We start from the raw sequence: 16953 nt of genomic DNA on the forward strand, positions 1-16953 counted from the left end.
GGCACTGCACCGTCCACCCACAGGAACGGCAGCATGGTGATTGCGTTGCTTTTATTTTAATTTGGATGGTAGTTGCCTCGGGGGTTTTGTAGATGGGACAGAAAGGTGGGGAGAGGGGTCTAAATATTTTAAGAAATGAATAAATGTCACCGTGAAGTTAAAGAAACAGTATACAAAAATGGATGGATACACTCAGGCCTGGAGCATACATTCCCTTCAACCATCTGGGATGATATGGCTGCCCCAAATCACTACTGGTAGTGCTCAAAAAGCAGAGTTCCCACAAGTAGTGTCTGCCTGGGCTATTCCAAGTGATGTGATACTTCAGTATCACTCTGTTCTTCTGCCAGTGACAATGCTGCCATCATCAGAAGTAATCACATTGCTGATCTCTCAACCATGCATACATTTGTGAAATGTATAAGTTGCTTTCCTATTAATTAAAATATTCTTAAGTTAAACATCAGTGCCATGTTGCAATGGCTCCCACATCACTGATGTGCCATATTGTGTGCTAGACCAATTCAATAGGATTATTTAATAAATATAAGTTGTGATGTTAATATGAGCCTGAACAGCACTTTGCTTGGCTTCTAGGCTTTCTAAGACAAAGAAACTGGGTAGAGTGTGTTTAGAATACCCAGGGATCTATCTTTTGGAAAACAGATCCATTTTCTAAGAGAATACTAGAATTGAGAAAATAAAGTTCTATATATATTTTATTATTATTATTAATTTGATTTCTATACCACCCTTCCATCCTTATCCATCTATATCCTTAATACATAATATAACTTAGATTATACATAATATAATATAACTTAATACATTTTTAGAGAGAGAGAGAGAGAGAGAGAGAGAGAGAGAGAGAGAGATGTATACTTAATACATAATATAACTTAGATTATGAATACTGTTGGAGTGCCATGTTACCTGGTTGTCTGCGCGGCCCCATGGAGTCCAGCAGGGCTGGTGGAGAGTGTGGTGTCCCTCCTATGGGGCTTCTACCGGTGAAGTGAGCAGCGGTGAAATAGTTCCAGGCCTGTCGGATCACAGTGGGGTTGAGCAAATGAAGCAGGGGAAACTGCAGGTCACAGCTCTGCTACAATGTCGGGAGAAGCAGGAAGTGAGACTAGGGAGGGAGTGGGGTTGGAGTAGGTTTTAAGCTCTGTCAGCTCTTTACTAGGGCATTTAAAGCCAAGGCAGCTGATGATGCTCTTGCCTGTGGGATCTGGAGTTCCCCTATGGAGGAACCAGCTGGACCTAGCAAGCCAGGAGGAGGACTAAGGTGATGTAGTAGCCTCTCCCCCTGGCCAACTCTGAGGCTGACCTTGGCTGTTCTCACCCCAGGATTTTGGAGTTTGAAAGGGCCATGAACACACCTTCTGCCCCTTGGAGTGTGACAAATGCCTATGAGATAATAGATGAGGTGGGCTCTGAAAGCTTTCAGACTGACCCACAAACCTGCTAAGCCATTGCATTCAGCAGTATGCTTGCATCTAAACAAACCTGCCTTACTGCTTTGTGGACTGCAACCACAATCACTAGGGCATTCCACATAATCAACATTAGGGCCTCCTGTCCTAATTCAGGAGCCCTGTGTGCTCCTGATTTTCAATCATGTGTCAGTTAAAAACAAGGTTGGGGGCAGGGAGCTTGATCGTGACATGAGCTAAGGCCCAGCTGGGTAGCTTGAGCACACCCCATCCAGATTTCATCCTCAGCTTCAGAACAACATAGAAATAAAAATCACCCTAAGCAGCTGGGGCTTAGCTCACAATCAAGCTCCCTGCCTCCAACCATGATCAGTAATTGGGAGCACAGAAGGCTCCCAAATTAAGGTAGGCGACTTCTCCTGCCCTAATGTTGATCGTGCGAACTGCCCTAGTGTGTGATTGTCAAGACATTGGCCTAATCCTAAAACATTGATAGCTGAGGTTAATATCGGGAAAGCCACAAGAATGGAATGCTTTCTGAAATAAAACTCCAGCAAAAAACAGACCATCTCTATTGCCCATGGCTCACTTATTACAAACCTTTACTGCAATGTGTCTGTCTGTGATACTCAAACCTTAAGGCATCAATGTAAGGTCTTGTGATGTAGCGACCAATACGCCTAAGTTCTTATGTAAGATGCTGTAGAAGGGGTCAGGTTATTTCTGCAACACCAATCAACCTTTGCAGAACCTGAGAAAGGCCATTTCTGGTTTGCACAGAAGAACAGCACTACCTCAGCCACTACTCCAATGTTTAAAGTGCTGGAAGGGGCCCCTGAAAATTACATTTTGTAGAACAATATATTAACTTATAGTGAGAATGGGATAAAAGCATGTTATGAACTTCCTGCTTGTAGCAACAAAATCCGGGTTTTTCTTTTCCTCAAGCAAAGACAGAGGGGGAGAAATCCCTAAATGTAGCCTACTAAATACCAGCTGCAAATCCCTAAAGCCTTGGAACTGAGCACAGAGCCTTGGAAGAAAGAAATTAATAAGTTTCAAAGTATGACCTTGAAAATGGAATTAACAGTATTCCTCCCTTTTAAGCCTCCCTGATAATAAAGATTTCATCTTCAGAAACCCTGACAAAGAGAGTCAACAGACTAGAAAAATGACTTCCTACTGAGGAGTTGGCATGTGTAAAACCCCAGGCACTCCAGACCACAGAGGGAGGGGGGAAGGGCTAAATATAGCCCTTCTTTTTTGTTGTTACTTTGGCTTAGGTAGCTTGTTTTCTTCCTCTACTTCTGATTTGTTCCCAAGACATGCCAGGCAATACAGTGGCCCTGAGCATTTTTGCACATCATCATTTTGCACAACGCCAAATCCCGATTCGGATCTCCCAGGTGCTCTCAGTCTTCCTTCTCACTACAGACCCTGCCTCACTCCCAGCTTCCCATTTCTTGGCTGAACAACTGTTCCATTCACAGACACTAATGAATTCTGACCAGCCACTCACTGGAATACAACTCCATTTCCCTCCTCTGTCAGTAAAAGAGAACAGGGACTTGGTACACTCACAGCTTCTTGTTAAGACCTGCACATTTCCTTGACCTCACTTCATTAGACCTAGGCCTCGGGAATCTACAAATTCCCATACTTATCATGCTAATAAACAAGCTAAATTATTAGGTGTGTGGCGGGGCGGGGAGGGGGCGGAGAGAATGGGTAAGCCTCTTATTTATGAACAAGAACCCTATTCATGTGTTACATTCAATGTACATATAATAATCTGTGTGCAGTGTAAGCGTGTACAGATTTATGCACACAGTTATTCACATTTAATGTTCAATGCATGTACAGCAGAACACTTCCTATACGTACCCTGCATTTGAGGAGGACTAGGCCTGGGTTAACATTTAAAAGGAATTTGAGTACAGTCATAACAGAAATTGAGGGAAAGTGATCTTTGGCTTATGATGGATAGCTCACTGGGTTGATGCAGATGACACAGAGCCCAGCCCAGACAAGGAAGGGGCTGTACCAAGAGTGTGCCCATATTTATTTATTTATTTATTTATTTATTTATTTCATATCCCGCTCTTCCTTTAAGGAGCCCAGAGCAGTGTACTACATACTTAAGTTTCTCCTCACAACAACCCTGTGAAGTAGGTTAGGCTGAGAGAGAAGTGACTGGCCCAGAGTCACCCAGCAAGTATCATGGCTGCATGGGGATTTGAACTCAGGGCTCCCCAGTCCTAGTCCAGCACTCTAACCACTACACCACACTGTTAGTAGAGGACATCACAATGTGTTCCCAGAATGTCCCTGTATTGCATGAGAGGGCTGTTTATCTGAATCAGCCCTCTATATACACTCCAAATACTGTTTAAACAGGTATTTGGAATGCATCTCTGCATGACCTCTTCCTTTTCACATGTGTCAGGCTCCATATCATCAATATACTGGGCCAATGAACACCTCGATACATTATACAGCAATTGTGAAAAAGGCAAACCTTGTTAGAAATTATTAGGAAAGGGGTTGAAAATGAAACTGTCAGTATCATAAGGCTCTTATACAGCTCTATGCTGCAGCCACATTTGGAAAACTGACTGACATGGTGAGGAAAATTACTCCAAGTCATTCCATTGAAATTAAAAAAATAATAAGCTAGGCATTGTGGCTGACATATGCTCAACATTATGTGCATGTTGCACAAGAGCAAAAATTGTGCAAATGGAAATGTGCAATAGTACAGGCATTGGAAATAATGGCTGTATTGTCACGAAATTTTTGCTTGCACAACATCCATTTTGCTCAACATTGCAAAGTGCATGTAGTAACATTGAACAGTATGAGAGGCACAATGACTAGCTTGTCTTTTTAAAATTTAAATGGATCTACTTGGTGTAAATTTCCTCATCATGTCAGCCACTGAATACAATTCTGGTTGCCCTATCAAAAAAAGAGACTGCAGTCTAAAGACATGCAGAAAAAGACAGCTAAAATTATCAGAGGGTTAGAGCACCATTTTCAATTTAAAAAAATTAAAACATTTGGGAGTTCTTTAATTTAGAAAATAGTCAACTAAGGGAGATCATGATGGAGGTTTATAAAATTATGCATCGTGTAAAGAAGATGGATAGAAGTTTTTCTCCCTTTCATAATACTAGAACTTGGAGTCATTCAATTAAATTGATTGGCAGGAGACTCAGGACTGCCTGGGGAAAGGACATCTTCACACAATGCATAATTAAATTATGGGACTTGCTGCCAAGGGATATGCTGATGGCCACTAGCTTGGATAACTTAAAATATATATAAAGTCAAATTCATGGATGTCTATCACTGGATTTTTTTTTTAAACATTTGTATTCCACTCTTCCCCCAAGGAGCTCAGAGTGGTGTGCATAGTTAAGTTTCTCCTCACAACAACCCTGTGAAGTAGGTTAGGCTGAGAGAGAAGCGACTGGCCCAGAGTCACCCAGCAAATGTCATGGCTGAATGGGGATTTGAATTTGGGTCTCCCCAGTCCTTTGTCCCAATGGCTATGAGGAACCTACATCTTCAGGAGCAGGATATCTCTGAATAACAGTTTCCAAAGAGGTACAGAAGTAGGGAAGGACAATTTGGCTGGATTGATAGGAGGGTTGGAGTGACAGGAGAACATGGTACATGGCAGAATTTTCATTTCTAGGCAAGAACCAAGGGTTTGCAAATGGAAAATCATTTGCATCCCACCAGGGTATTTGTAATGTGCCCACCATGCCTATCATTGTGTCCGTAGTAGTAGCAGCAACAGCAGCAACAGCAACAGCAGCAGCAGCAGCCGTAATCACCAGACCCAACAATAGGGGTTTTTTTTTTTGTTTAGTCTTTTTAAAAACTGTTGATTCTCTATGTGTTATAGTAGAACTCCCTGAAGTAACAATTTGAAATGACTAATGGGAAGTTCTGCTGGCTGCCAAAAGATCTGCTCAGAGACTAGCAATGCCAGAATGTGCTCTCTAGGTACAGAGTTGGTGTAATGTAATGAAAAACACAAGTCTGTGGATCAAAGCTCTGATCGGCCACAGCCTGATCACCTGACAGCCTGAGTGGGGTTGCTATCTCTCATTCTCAGCTCCCATCTTGTGAGGATATCAACTTTACAGAGTTGTGATGGTGATGATTACTGAGGCAGTGTGTGTGTGAAACTTCTAGGGTCAGCAGCAGCAGTGTGTGTGTGTGTTAGGGATGTGCAAATTGATTCGGGTACAAATCAATTTGTACCTGAATCTAGCTGATTCGGGTGATTTGGAGACAAAACAAATCACCCCTGTGGTCCATTGGCTAGATTCGGATCCAAGTCACCTGATTTGATTTGAATCAAGTCGAGATTCGGATCCCTCCTATTAATTCCCCGAGATTCCCAGCTTTAATACTACTACTACTACTACTACTACTAATAATAATAATAATAATAATAATAATAATAATAATTAATAAAGCTAAGCTCTAGCCCTTGTGCAAGTGGAGTTAAGGAGCAAAATGTGTTAGTCGCTATTTTTCAAGTGTTTGGATTCTTTGGTGTATAATAAATTTCCCTCAATGAATCCCTATGAGGATTTATTACACATCTTCATTTCTTCTGTTCATTTTGACAGTCTTTTGTACGGTGGGACATAGGAACATAGGAAGCTGTCATATACTGAGTCAGACCATTGGTCTATCTAGCTCAGTATTGACTTCACAGACTGTCAGTGGCATCTCCAGGGTTGCAGGCAGGAATCTCTCTCAGCTCTATCTTGGAGATGCCAGGGAGGGAACTTGGGAACTTCTGATGCTCTTTCCAGAGCGGCTCCATCCCCTGAGTGGAATATCTTCCAGTGCTCACACTTCTAGTCTCCCATTCATTTGTAACCAGGGTGGACCCTGCTTAGCTAATGGGACAAGTCATGCTTGTGACCACAAGACCAGCTCTCCTCCCATGACAGTGCCAACTGTCAACTGCCATGTGCCAACTACACCCCACTCCCACCCGCAAGGCAGTGGGGTACGATTCAGTTTATGTTCTAGGATTTTTTTTCAAGTGTTTAGGCTCTTTGGTATCTAATAACCTTTCCTCATAATGAATCCCTATGAGGATTTATTACACACCAAAAAGTCTAAACAACTCAAAATTTCCTAAAATATAAAATGAGTACCAGCAGCTTGTGGGTTTGGGGGTAGATGCAACATGAGGTGCCACTAATCCCCCACCCCCACCTGCAAAGCAGTGGGGTCAAAATGAACAGAAGAAATGAAGGTGTGTAATGAAGACACAAAAGAATCTAAACACGTCAAAAATACCTTTTTAAAAAATTGAGTACCCCAGTCTGTGGGGGATGGGGGTGGGGTGTTGTTGACACATGGCAGTTGACAGTTGGCACTGTCCAGTGATAGTCAAAATGAACTGAAGAATTGAAGGTGTGCAATGAATCCTCATAGGGATTCAGTATGAGGAAATGTTATTATATACCAAAGAATCTAAACATTTCAATATTCCTAAAAATTAATATGAGTACCCCACTGCCTTACTGGCGGGGGTGGGGTGTAGTTGGCACATGGCAGTTGACAGTTGGCACTGTCCAGTGACAGTCACAATGAATAGAAGAAATGAAGTTGTGCAATGAATCCTCACAGGGATTCATTATGAGGAAAAGTTATTTTACACCAAAGAATCTGAACACTTGAAAAATAATGACTGCACATTTTGCTCCGTAACTTCACTTCTACCAGGGCTAGAGCTTAGCTTTTTTTTTAAAAAAAAAAGAAAGCTGGAGATCTGTGTTTAGGGTTAGGCTATGGTGATGCCAAATCTCCATTATTTCCTATGGCAGAAATGTTCAAAGTCAGTAAAAACTAAAATAATTCATTAAAAATCAACCTAGTATCCCACTGCCTTGGAATTTGGACAGTAGGTGGCACCCATGGGGACCTACATACCACCCAAATTTGGTGACCCTAGGACCTTGTTAAGTGGTCCGAATTGATCCAAATCTGAATAGAATCAAAGCAAATACAAATCAAATCTGGGGTGATGGGGTGGTAAATTTGGACACAAAACAAATCAGGGGTGATTTGTTTGGGGCACAAATTGAATAATAATAATAAAAGATTTGTGCACATCGTGTGAGTGTGTGTGTGTGTGTGTGTGTGTGTGTGTGTGTTGTAAATAGCTAGTAGTATAGAATGATCTCGCCAAAGGAGAGCAATGTTGCCAAAGGGAAGCCTTGGGCAGAATTCTAGATTCCTTGTAAAGCTTGATGCTTGGGGTTTTGAACTTGAGAGAAAGTACCCACTCCAATGTTACTTTTCAACATTTCTGCATTTAGAATATTTGTGTCCCACCTTGCAAGGAGATTCCCAAGGCAGCATCGAAGGTAGTAAAACAAAATACAAATTACCCAATGAAAAGCTGATTATAAAACTAAATTAAAATAAACAATAGCAATAAAACCACAGAGCGATAAAATTCCATCCTAGCCACACAGTACTGTGTCAGAGTCCTCAACTGAGCAAGGGGTTGGACTGGAAGATCTCATGCATCCTTTGAAAATTGAAAATTTTATGAAGAGCAAGCATTGCCAGCTACTGAAAGCAGGGGCAAAGAGAACAGTTTTCATCTGGAGCATAAAACTGAATAAAATTGCTACAGTAATGTTATGAAGGTAAGCCAGAAGTGACACATAACATTTAGAAAAAGAGGACATCTCTGGGAAGGAAGTCCCTTAGCTTCACCTGTAAAGGAGGGCACCTTCAGAGAGGGGTCTCTGGAAATCCCAACATGTCTCTGTAATACCGGACCACTTCAGACCATCACCGAAGCATAAATCTTAACTTTATAGTAATGGCCCTTGAGAACAAAACAATACAAACATGCCCAGTTACATTAAAAGGGAAAACATACACCCTGAATTTCATTTCATATTCAAAGTATATTGACTTGATCAAAATTGGGATAGTTTCCCCTCAGCCCAAACTGAATGTGCACAATGAAGCTAGCATTCAGCACCTGAAATACCTTGCAAGATTGCAAGTCATACAGATTGCAATGCACACATTCAGTCTAGATTCTAGACCAATGAAGCTTTTAGCCCGAACTAAAAATAAGCACCATTTTTGATTGTGTAAACGAGTCTTCACTGAGAGCAAGAGAAAAGGCCAGTTCTTTGAAAAGAATTAAATAACACTGCAGAGACAATTTAATCAAATTACTACAGATGCAGATTCATCCTGAAAATCTGCAGAGCTGCAGCCAGTCAGTTGGACAATACTGACCTAGATGGTCTAGTGGTCTCACTAAAAGGCAGTTTCGTCAAGATCAGACAAGAGGTCACCCTGTCTCTAACTGATGAAAGGATTAGCAGATTAGTGTTTACAGGCTAAGCAGTTCCTTATATGCACTGGTGTGCCACCTAGTGGTAAGAGCGTTGCCATTCCATAAATGTACAGAGTCCTACAACAGCTGTGCCACAAGGTGGCAGGAACGAGTCAGTTATGTGGAAAAGAGTGCAAAAGAGAGATTAAAGGAGCAAAGTTGTATGTGGTTTTAAAAAAAAGGAATGCAGTACTCTGAATATAATACACACACACACACACACTTTAATGTTGTATGTAAGTAAATCCAAATCAAACTTAAAAGCCTAACACTTTTCATATGATTTTTGTTCTCTTCTTTAAAAACAAAACCATTTCGCCATTTCTCTGTGAAGTGAGATATTTTGTTCAGCGTCCAGTACATTACCACCTACAGATTCCCACTGCCTCTTGAGATTTGCCCTTTCTTCCTAGTTACATTTAACTCAGTTCTCACTCACACATCTTTTCTTGCCTTAGCTAGACTTTTAGTGTCAGGGAACATTTAAAAGAGTAAATTTGTCGCTATACCTGAAAGAGTTCTTTGATTTAACACTGAATAAAACTGAATAAAGTTGAAAACCCCAAACATTTCATATCAAAACCATACAATATACTGGTTTCTGCAAACATGAAAATTGAGAATGTGTGATTAATGGTTAGTATTCACATATAAGGGCTCACTTCTGGGCCACCTGCTACATGCTATAGCAAGAGTTCCCATAAGTTATGCACAACGGGTGCATTAGTTTCATAATCCATACAATATCCCTGTGGTGAAGATTGATAGAATAATTGATAGATTGATAATAATTGATAGATTTGGTGCAGGGTGTTATCAGTAAGCTGATGAGACCCAAATCTATTTCTCCTCCTCCTCCTCCTCCTCCTCCGGAAATGGCATTCACTCCCTAAATGCCTGCCTACAGGCAGTAATGGGCTGGATGAGGGATAACAAATTGAAGCTGAATCCAAGCAAGACGGAGGTGCTCATTGTGGGGGATCGGAATTTAAGGGATGAGTTAGATCTTCCTGTGCTGGATGGGGTTACACTCCCCCAGAAGGAACAGGTATGCAGCTTGGGAGTGCCCTTGGATCCAGGCCTCGCCATGGTATCTCAGGTGGAGGCTATGGCCAGGAGCACTTTCTATCAGCTTCGGCTGATTCGACAGCTGTGTTCAATCCTTGAAGAGAACAATCTCAAAACAGTGGTGCATCAGCTGGTAACCTCCAGGCTTGACTACTGCAATGCGCTCTATGTGGGGCTGCCTTTGTAAGTAGTTTGGAAACTTCAGTTAATTCAATATGTGGCAGCCAGATTGGTCCCTGGGGTAACCCAGAGAGACCATATTATGCCTGTCTTAAAACAGCTGCTCTGGCTGCCCATATGTTTCCAGGCGAAATACAAAAGTGCTGGTTATTACCTTTAAAGCTCTGAACAGCTTGGGTCTGGGTTACCTTAGAGAGTGCCTTCTTTGGTATGATTCCCATTGCTTGTTGAGGTCATCTGGAGAGGTCCGTCTCTAGTTACTACCGGTACGTCTGGTGGCAACTCAGAACCGGGCCTTTTCTGTAGCTGCTCCTGGTCTATAGAATGCACTCCCGGCAGATATCTGCAGTTTAGGTTCTCTGTCAGCCTTTAAGAGAGCCCTAAAAACCTATTTGTTTGGCCTGGCCTTCCAAGGTTTGTAAAGTGGTGTTGTTTTTTAAAAGTATTTTAATTGGTTTTAAATGATTTAATTGTTTTTGAATTGTTCTTATATTGTTTTTAGCATTGTGTTTGAATTGTGGGTTTTATGTCTTTTAAAAAAGTTATACACCTCTCAGAGCCTCTGAATGGGGCGGCTTATAAATAAATAAACAAACAAACAATTAAATAAAGGAATATAGAGGATATACTGAGGCAGGGTTACAGTGAATTGCCTAAGGCCACCTACTGCATCTGGAAGCCACATCTGTTTGGATTTTACATCTAGTTCGGCCTTTAGCTGCTATACAAACTCTCATGGATGCCCACCAAGTTCTTTCTATAGCACAGATTTTCCATATAGCGGATTGAAACTGGATTCTATTGATCCCTCAGCCTCTCTAGGCAGCCATTTCCAATGCTTTATTGACCGGTTAGTTAACTATTACTACTATTACATTATTTATATACCTCTTTTCAAGAAAAAGTTCTCAAAGTGGTTTACATGTTACAGTTAAGAAGTGTCTCCTAATGTTTACTAAAGATTGAATGACTTTAACTTGTACTCTGATACTTTCTTGAAAGTAAACTTGCATTGGGCAGGTTCAGACATCACGCTGAATCATAGTATATTTTATCTAACTGTGGTCAGTTTGTACAATATATCTGAACCTGTGCCAGTCAACAACCCATGGTTGATTTCGGGGCAGTCAAACCATGATCTGAACCCAAGCTTTGAAGTTGGTTGGTTTGTCCTAACCATGACCTCACAATCTTGGGTTAATCTTGGTTTGGTTCAGTAGCTCTGTCCTTGCACAGGGCTCTTGCAAAGAGAGAGGCAATCCGAGATCATGGAAGGTAAGGACAAGGGATGAGATCTGAACAAACCACAATTTGGTGAAACAAACCAAGATTTACTCATCATCTGTGACACCAACCAAGTTTTTTACATGAGTAGCTTCACATGACACGCAAAAAGCCAAACCATCACTTCTTAGAACATAGCGGCAAGTCCAATTTCGGGGGGTGGGGGTAGGTCAAGATGATGATGATGATGATGATGATGATGATGATGATGCCAGCATTGGATGTGTCGTCCAAACCTACTAATATTGGCATCTTCCAGCCTACTTGTGGTTCTGAACCTGACATCTGTAACCAAGATTTGAAGTTCATTACAGATGTCAGGTTCGGAACAGTAAGTAGGAAGGAATATCCTGGCATTGGCAGGTTTGGACAATACACCCAGTGTCAGCATACCTATCCTAACACCAGAAGTCAGGTTCACTGACATCCTCTGGGAACCTGCTTTTCAGCCTTTCATGTGTTAAAACTACCCTTACTAGAAGAGGCTTCTGTTTTTGTTCTTGTGCATGTCAATATATTTCTCAGGGATTCATTTAGGAAAATCAAAATACAGATGGCAAGGATCTACACGCGATCCTGCAGACAAGCAGGGAGCTCGCCCTGGGTGGCCAGATTGGCCCCCCACATGACTACTGGCTCCATCACAGAGCCAGTTGGGGTGGTGGGGATTGGGGGCCACATGGCCCCCAGAAGTCCCAGAATGCCTCATGTGAGTGTGCGGGGCATTCTGGGGAGACCCACGAGGCCAGGAGTGTGCGGGGCATTCTGGGGTGCCTCCCAGTCGGGGGTCTCCTCGTGAGTCACCGCAGTGCGGAGCCATGCCATGGTGACTCACATTTGCCAAAATGGGGTCTGCGTAGCGCTCACTCCACTAACCTCATTTAAGCGGGTTAACCGCTGGGTCTGCTCGAAAATGGGCTGGGCTCCCTTAGCCTGCTTTTGAGAGGTTGTGTGACTAGCTGCACTATTTAAAATATTAGTTCTCTGAGGCCTGGAATAGAGGCTGATTGAAAAAATGATTTCCAAAGCTTAATGGGGATGTTAAGTGTGCTGTTTGCTTGGTCTGAAGTGGGTTAGCACAAATTAAAGGGGGAAGATACAGGGGAAAGCTGTGGTCATAAACAGTCGAAGGATGGAGAGTTAATCTGCCCATAATGATGGTGCAGGCAGTTGCTCACTCCGAAAATGATCAGGGACTTTTAAGGATTTGACTGAGACACTCTAAAAATTCCAATGGCTGTCACTATGCCCTAACCCTAACCCTTAGGAGAGGGAGTAGCAGGGGGCTGGCACTCCAGGCAACATGTGGAATGTCTTTACCCATGAATGGTTAGCGAAAGAGGGGATGGCAGGGCCATCCGGGCTTTTCAAGCAGAATTGAGATGGGGCAGCCAGCACAAGCACCCCTGCTCCAGGTGTTCATCCAGTCCTTAACCTGATTGCATCACAGTTCTTGAAAGGGAACTAGCAAAGCGAAAAGCTGTCCCACCCTTGCTTCCAAACTGAAAGCAGAGAGCATAATATTGTTTAATGTATTTTCCCCTTATAAATCTTGACCTGTTGCAGTGGGAGAAAGGGTCCAGCAGGTGGCGCCAAAGACTGCAGCATCCTCTGTGTGTGTCCTCTCTCTCTCTCTCTCTCTTTAATAAAGACAAGAACTCTAATAGTATAAAGTAGAAGCCTGTAGACAACGTCTTGGCTAATAAAAACCTACACACACCACACAAACCATTACCCTATGAGTATCTCCTTCCACTGTCTTGTCTGTGTTGCCCACTGTTCTTTTCTCCCACATGCTCCTAATCCCCAAAGCCACTCCTTATTTTTATTTATTTATTTTTATCTCCAGAATGTATATTCTGCCTTCTTGCAATTATCTCCAGGAACTTAAAAAAAAAAAAAAAGCAATGGAATAAGCAGTAAAACAACAAAACAAATGCAAGAGGTTAGAAACAGAATCATACACAACACAGAATAACACAGTTGTGGATTAAAAAGAGAGGAATCAGATGATTCATCCCCACCTCCTCCAGCAATTAAATGCATTACCTTAAGAACACTGGAAGGATGTTGCCTGTTGCCTGGAAGAAGAGTCAAGACTGTAGGAAGGAATTCCATAGATTGGGCACCCACTGCTTAAATGTCCTTATCCCTGCTCACTCCCTGCCTCACCATTGAAGGTGGGGGCACATGGAAATATGAATGTATTGGTTGGCTCCTGTGGTCTTTCCTTCCCTAATCCTGAATTTCACTTCAGTCCCAAGGTCGGTCCTAATCCCCTACCCCTTCCTCCAAGCCTTAGATCTGTTTGGGGAATTAACAGTCTCGGAGAAGCAGAAAAACAAAAAGTCAAATCTGCAGAGATCAACATCTATCCTCATATGTTTATATGGAGACATTCCAAACACACCATCCCATTACAGCTCTCATCCCCATCTCAGGATGCACCATAAAAGTCATTGGCCCCGTACTCCATAGTCTCGCCATAGCACAGAAACAAAGATACAAAGCATGGATTCTTTATGATTGTTACAGTCAGGTCACAAAAGCCCACCATCTATTATCTGTGTGCATAGACTGCACCGCAATGCTTACAAATTCTGAATCCGGTAGCGCTGCTTTGGTACAAAACCTCCTGTCCCCGTATATCTTCTACCTGGATAACTCTAGGTATAGGGGCAGGGGTGTACAGTAGGCATCATTGAGCAAAGCAGGACGACTGTCTGCCAGGGTCTGGGGGGGGCTGCTAAGGCACCCCCTCACCCTCAACAGGGCACCCCTTAGCCCCCTCCCATACCCAACTGGTGAACCTAGTGCTCACCGACTGGGAGCACAAGGTGCGCCACTTTCCGCCCCAGCAAGAGTTTCACTGAAAGCCTGGCTGGGCTGGGGGTGGGGGAGCCCAGCTAGCCAGTGTTTCAATGAAACACTGAATGGGGAGAATGGGAGAGGGTCCAAATGGACCCTCTCTGGGACAGTGGCCACACTCCAGGCATCTGACACCAGTACCAAGGATGGGGCCACTCAGACTACATCCTCCAGCCACCTAAGTGCTCCCTAGACCCTTATTAAGGGGTTAGAACCTTCCTGAGATTCAAAGCCCCAACCCCCTTTCCCCTCCTCCTAGCCCCAGCTCTTATGTCCCCACCAGAAACCTAACCAACAGTCCTACTCTTCTCCCCTCTCTACTAATAGCCATCTGCACGCTCTCCTGTGGATTACTCTTTCCCACACACCACTTCTCTCCTCTCTTATCGGTTTCCTGCTTCTGTTTTGTCTCATTCTCTCTCCCTCTGTCCCACCTTCTCCCATGATGATGATGATGATGATGTTACATTTATATCCCGCTCTTCCTCCAAGGAGCCCAGAGCGGTGTACTACATACTTGAGTTTCTCTTTCACAACAACCCTGTGAAGTAGGTTAGGTTGAGAGAGACGTGACTGGCCCAGAGTCACCCAGCTAGTTTTCATGGCTGAATAGGGATTTGAACTCGGGTCTCCCCGGTCCTAGTCCAGCACTCTAACCACTACACCAAGCTGGCTCCCTTGACACATGCATAATCGTTCATGGCAAGTCTTCATCACCACAAGTGAAGAGCAGTATAAGATGGTCTGCATTTGCTTAAATGGAGGACTCTGATCTGGATAGATTGGATTGATGCTGTTTCAGAATCAGCAAGTCTATTGGGCAGTTCGGATGATACTCTGACTGGTCCTTTTAGACGTGTGGAGGAACAGCATGGGCATGTCTCACCCCGGTGCACCATCATGTAACATTCTAGTACATAAATGTAGTACTAAAACTAGGGATGTCCAATTCGATTTGCATGTGAATCAAACCGGGGCAGGGGGGGGTTGCAGACTTGACTGCGAATTGAATTGTCCCTTAAATGAAGGGCTGATTCAAAGTCAAATTGAATCAGCCCCGATTCGTGCTATTTGAGCAGCCATTTTGATGGGCTTTCGCCCCTTCCTGATTGGTTTTCTGGCACTGGATTCCAAATGGCTTCAGATCTCCTTGCTTTTTGGTTGACTTGTTATCATACAAATCAAATGTTTGCATGGGCAACTGTGCCCCCATTTGCTGGGGGAAGGGAGCAGGGAGGGGAGACACTTTTCAAAGGAATTCCAAAATATATATTCAAATGGAGTGGAGACAGAGAGAGAGAGCCCTTATGATGAAGCAGATACACCAGGAGTCAGACAGGAGGAAGGAAGGTTTGGTTTTATGGTTTTCTTTTTCTTTGCTCAGCACTGAGTATATACTGTGCTATTGCTGTTATAACTATTTTGCTGGATCTCAAATTGACAAAGGAAGGGGGGAAAAGGAGGGAATTTTGAAATGTATTCAAAGGGACTGAGAGGAAGAGAGAGCCCAACAGGAGAGTAGGAAGAAATCAAGGAGAGGGTTTTTTTTGTAGTTTTCCTTTCTTAGCAATGAGTATTAGCACTCTTCTTAGCATCCATTTCAAACTGGCTTTAGAGCGGGCTATGGGGTTGAGTCAGCCTTGGTCAGCCTGATTGATGACCTATACCAGGGAATCGACAGAGGGAGTGTGACTCTGTTGGTTCTCTTGGATCTTTCAGCGGCGTTTGATACCATCGACCATGGTATCCTTCTGGGTCGCCTGGGGGAGTCGGGGATAGGAGGCACTGCTATGCAATGGTTCCACTCCTATCTCTTGGGCAGATCCCAGATGGTTGAGCTTGGTGACAGTGGCTCTTCTAAATGAGAGCTGTTATATGGAGTCTCTCAGGACTCCATTCTGTCACCAATGCTTTTCAATATCTAAATGAAACCGCTGGGTGAGGTCATCAGGAGATTTGGTGCTGGGTGTTATCAGTATGCTGATGACACCCAAATCTACTTCTCTCTTTCATCTGCTTCATCAGGAAATGGCGTCCATTCCCTAAATGCTTGCCTACAGGCAGTAATGGGCTGGATGAGGGATAACAAATTGAAGCTGAATCCAAGCAAGACAGAAGTGCTCATGTAGGGGCTCAGAATCTGAAGGATGAGTTATCTCCCTATGCTGGATGGGGTCACACTCCCCCAGAAGGAGCAGGTATGCAGCTTAGGGGTACTCCTGGATCCAGACCTCACCCTGGTATCTCAGGTGGAGGCCATGGCCAGGAGTGCTTTTTATCAGCTTAGGCTGATTCAACAGTTGCGCCAATTCCTTGAGGAGGATGACCTCAGAACAGTGGTGCACCAGCTGGTAACCTCCAGGCTTGACTACTGTAATGCGCTCCACACGGGGCTGCCTTTGTACGTAGTTTGTAAACTTGTTAGTTCAAAATGCGGCAGCCCGGCTGGTCTCCGGGGCAACTGTAGAATGCACTCCCTGCAGAAATCCATGATTTGAACTCTTTATTGGCTTTTAGGAGAGCCCTTAAGACCTATCTGTTTGGTCTGGCCTTCCAGGGTTTTTAAATTGTTTTAAAGGGTTTTAAATGTACCTGTTTTTCAGGGTTTTTACATTGTTTTATTGTTTGATGTTTTATGGTATTTTATAATTTTTAATTGTTGATTGTTTTTAACTGTCTTTGTTTTATTGTAAACCGCCCTGAGCCAATTTG

General features: G+C 43.2%; 1 protein-coding gene and 1 long non-coding RNA gene across 4 annotated transcripts in view; one reads left to right on the forward strand and one right to left on the reverse strand.

The window, feature by feature from the left end:
• LOC128352071 (uncharacterized) overlaps positions 1–1098 on the reverse strand; it is a 33968-nt gene extending 32870 nt beyond the window's left edge. The window contains exon 1 of the long non-coding RNA XR_008320192.1: positions 934–1098. This is a non-coding gene — a long non-coding RNA (uncharacterized LOC128352071). The remainder of the gene's footprint in view (positions 1–933) is intronic.
• Positions 1–16953, forward strand: part of LSAMP (limbic system associated membrane protein) — a 699205-nt gene that overhangs the window by 662452 nt on the left and 19800 nt on the right. The window lies entirely within an intron of this gene.

This window comes from Hemicordylus capensis, chromosome 3, assembly GCF_027244095.1.
Source record: "Hemicordylus capensis ecotype Gifberg chromosome 3, rHemCap1.1.pri, whole genome shotgun sequence".
NCBI classification, from domain to species: domain Eukaryota; kingdom Metazoa; phylum Chordata; class Lepidosauria; order Squamata; family Cordylidae; genus Hemicordylus; species Hemicordylus capensis.